Below are 4,715 nucleotides of genomic sequence, written 5' to 3' on the forward strand. Positions count from 1 at the left end.
AAGCCAAGAATTGGCTTATATTTGCCAGCTGCCTTCATCAAAATCTTCCTGGTTACCCCAAAGGGAAAAATGGCTTTCTACATTTTGTGGTAGATCAATCCAGAAAAGAAAGATGCTAATCATAACCAACAATGAAACAAGAATGTTATAAACTTTCTGGATATCTCTGGAAAGCTCCCTATAGATCTGGACCATGAGGCCTAGAGGGCTGGAGCCTCAGCTCTCAAGGCGATGTGGGAGAGGCAGAGAGACTGGAAGCCAGGATGCTAATCCTTAGTGAATGACCACTACCACCCTGCTGCATCTCCGAAAAATATATCTTGGTGCTAACCCAAAATATATTTAAAAGCTTTGTCACATTTTTTAAATGTCTGTGTGTGTACACCGGTTGCACAATCAATGCTGTGCTTTTATCTGTCATTTTTTGGTCCTCAATGCTGGTATATCTCAATGGTGACAGGAGTGACATTCAAGGAAAAATGACTCAAAGATACTTGAAAGTTTCCTAAGAAGATGCTCTACATATGAATCACGTTAGCATTATTTCAGAACACAAGAACCTTTAGCAGATTTTATATTTAATATAACGTCACCACTAGTTCAAAGTCTATATATAATAAGATAGAAAAGGGCACCACTGGTGCTGAAAATGTTGCGTTGAAGAGAACAATGGAGAACACACAATCATCCACAGCCTTCTCACTCAGGGCAGTCAGGAACCAACGGCATTGGCACCACCAGGAGCTTGTTGAAAATGTAAAATCTTGGGTTCACCTCAGACATGCTGAATCAAATCTTTACTTTCACAAATCCCTATGGACTTGCATGCAGGTAAGGTTTGAGAAGCACAGGTCTAAGGTATTTCTCTATCAGTGAATGGAGCAATAGGCAGAGCAGGTGGGAGGCCCAGAAACTCAGAGTTCTGGTATTCCTTGTGCGGCCCTCAGAAATTGTCCCTAACCTCTCTGAGTTGCAGCTTTTTAAGTATAAATTGAGGTTCTGGTTGAAAAGGCTGTTGTCATAAGCTGCTGGCACAGAGCTTTTTTCAGTCCCATTTGTGTAGGACAGTTTGTATGATAAGATTGAATGACATGCATATCACACATTTGGTATGCTCAATGAATGCTATTAATAAAAATGTGAATCACAAATGTTACTCCCATTTCCTTCCCAGCTCAGGGAAGAAATGGTATGCATTACATGATTCATTGAATGGGGCAGCCTACATCTACTTTGCCTCCTGAGAATATCCTAAGCATCAGGCCAGTGTTGGCCTCGCCAGGAATCCTGACTCGGGTTTTAAAAGCAAATTTGTTGCTGTTAAAAAGGTAACATGAGAGTTTTCTGTTTCCTCATTACATTGCTTTAGTTCCTCCCTGCCTGAAGCTCCTTTAATCTGTAGGCTTTGGGCACCACCTTTAAAGTTTTGACTCACATTATCCATCCCCAAGTAAATAATGACTAAGGTGGTGGCAAAGTCAACACATTCTTTGAAAGACAATTAATCTGGGTGTTAAATGAAATCAGATGCCAGGAATATATACATTGTTGTTGCAATGCTATTATACAACAGGGCTTAGAAGAATTCCTTTCTCCAGGTAACAACTAACTCCATACCAGTTACTCTGGGTAGGGAAAGGCATTTATGTTTGGCAAGGACTGAGGAATCCTTGACTTCATAAATCAATAACTATTATTAAAGCTGCTATTGACCTCTGATCTGCAAATCTGTCAGCAAAGAGATTATGGTAACTATACTGCTAGTAAAATGCAAACGTGTTGGTTAAACATTTGCTGAAAGCCCTGCTAGTGAGCCCTGTTAAAGTGAACCAAGTTTGGCCACGTGTTCTTGCAACGTTTTGGAGCATCAGAGAAAAATAACTGCCTGAATCAACACATCTTAGCTCCTGGAGAGCCAAGAGCCTTCTCTGGGCAGAAGAGTTGGCAGGGATCTTTCCTTTATCTGTTTCTCTCTTCTCCCACTGGGCCCGAGCTAGTGGGATCTGTTAGGGAGTTTTTGAATAATGATGCCTGTTCTCAATCCTTCTGAATATTCTCAAAATTAATTTATTTTCAAGAGTGCTTCTATCCCACACAAAGAACAGATGCAGGAACGTTTCTTCTTATTCCTTTATCTCCCTCAATGCCTATCATAGTGTTTGGTACATAGTAGGGCTTAAAAATTTTTAAATGAAGAAAGTTTTTTTCACATTGTGCTAAAACAATATACTGTACAATCATCTACTTGAATAGTTACCATATTGAATTATGTGGTTTATTTGCATGGCTGTTTCACTTATTTTTATATTTTGAGATAGAGTCTTGCTCTGTCATCTATGCTGGAATGCAATGGCACCATCATAGATTACTGTAATTGCAAACTCTTTGGCTTAAGTGATCCTCTCACCTCAGCCTCCCAAAGCACTGGGACTACAGATATGAGCCACCATGCCCAGTCAGCTATTTCCCTGTCTGTGCTATGTCTTTTAAAAGAAAGATTCTTTGTCTTATTCATCGTTTCTCCATCAGTTGGTATAGAACCCAAGGGTTGTGGGCTTGGTTTGCCCTTTCTGGGGAAGTGGGGTAACAGATGATAGCAGGAAAACCCTGATTTATAAATACCTTAGTGATGGACTTAACAATCTCTTCTTTAAAAATGTAAGTGCAGTAAGACCTTGACTAAAGAGTAAGGTTCAGAATTTCCTCATACAAGGTTCAGCTACATGTTCAAAGGAGAATTGGATTCCAAAGTTTAAAGTGATTATATTAAAGCCTTTATTAATATTTTCTGTGCTTACTGAAGGAAAATGAGCAGCTGAGAGCATACTAAATAAGAAGATACCAATGATGCGTCACACATCTTTAATTAGTGCTAGTCCATGCTATGTAATTAATCCAATTAGCATCCTTTCTTCACTGAAACATCTCTCTTCCCTGCAGTCTCCACGGAATGGTATAAATGTGCCCTGATTTACTGCAAATAAGGCACTTTCATTTCCTGACAGTGGTTCCCTGTCATGTAAATGCTCACCACCTTCTGTTCATATGAGCTGGGACTGGTCCCCCTGGGTCATCTACAGGAGACCCAGATGATTTGGGGTAACTTTGGTTTCCTCTAGTTGGCCTAGCTCAGAAGACACATCTCAAGTTCCTTTTCCAAGATTCAGGATTACGCAGATTCAACTCCATCCCTGCTAACTTAAAAATCCAACTACAGAAGCCACCCATTTCCTACTCCCATCTCAGTTCCTACCTCGTAATAGACACCAGAGTTCACTCCAACTCTTGGCTGCACTTTCCTTCAATATAATTAGCCCCACATAAATGCCCTTCTTTACTTTCTACCCTAGTTCCCATTCTGAAAGTTGTAAATGATCTCAGTTCAAATTGCCCCTCTTTCATAATATTTCAAGTTGAGCTATTAACCAACCACCATCCCTATTCTCTAAAACCCAGGCAACATAACATGACAGTTGATGACAGTGAATTGTTCTTTTGATCATGGCCTTCAGATACTACAGTATACAAAGTTGAGCAGTGACTATCTTTTGGATATGATAGTTAATAAAAAAATCACTTCCATGCTTCAGAATGCAAAGTGATGTGCATATTGCATTTTATACTCTGCTATGATAAAAAAGACTAAATTTACCTCAAAATGTATCCAGTAACAGTGATAAAAGAACAGAAATGACTATAGAAGAAGAAAATAGCAGAATCTATATCGAGGAATAAATTTGCTATAATCAATCTCACATGAAACAAAAATAAATGTATGTTAATTGTTTCTTAGGAGAAACTAGCTACCCTTCGTATCAGCAAGGAAATCTCAAAGTGAGACCTTGGGCAAGTTACTTAACCCATTACTGCTCAGTTTGCTCCTCTGTAAATGATGACAATAATAGCACCTAGAGCTCCAAGAACTGTTGTGAAGAATATATCAAATGGCAAATGTGAAGTGCTTAGAGCACTGCCTGGCACTTCGTAAGCACTCATCTTGGGTTGACTCCCACTTCTTCAGCCTGCAGTAAGCCCCTCACCACTGTCAGCTGCTCTGACTTGTCACTCTTTTTTCCTTCTTGGTTTTTTTGCCACAGCTGAACTTAAATAATGATCTCTGCAGCTATTATAAAACACCTGTATTTCCAGCTGGACTATAATCTTCAGGTAGCAGAGAGCATGACTGTCTTTTTTTTTTTTTTTTTCAGACGGGGTCTCGCTCTGTCACCCAGGCTGGAGTGCAGTGGGGTGATCTTGGATCACTGCACCTCTGCCTTCCAGGTTCAAGCAATTCTCCTGTCTTGCCTCAGCCTCCCAAAGTGCTGAGATTACAGGCATGAGCCACCACGTCTGGCCTGTGACTGTCTTATTCAACCCTGTACCCTAGTTTCTTCATGTATGATAAAATATGTGTTAGGTACTCAACAAATATTTGCTGAATGAGTGGTTATGTATTTCTACATTTTAAAGAGAGCACAAGCAGATTGTGGACTCTCTTTAGATAAAGAGGACTCAGAGGGGGATTCCTAAGCACATAAGTTCTGGAATTGGGTCAGATGCAAAGATACTAAGCTTTTATATCTCAGTGTTCTTTTCTATAAAATGGGGACAACAATAGCACCTACTCATAGGTGTCCAGTTACCAACTTGCCCAAGGTCTCATTTGAGATTTCCTTGCTGGTACTAAGGCTAGTTAGAGGTTTTGACTGCCTTCC

Source organism: Callithrix jacchus, chromosome 13 (genome assembly GCF_049354715.1).
Source record: "Callithrix jacchus isolate 240 chromosome 13, calJac240_pri, whole genome shotgun sequence".
In the NCBI taxonomy this organism is placed as follows: domain Eukaryota; kingdom Metazoa; phylum Chordata; class Mammalia; order Primates; family Cebidae; genus Callithrix; species Callithrix jacchus.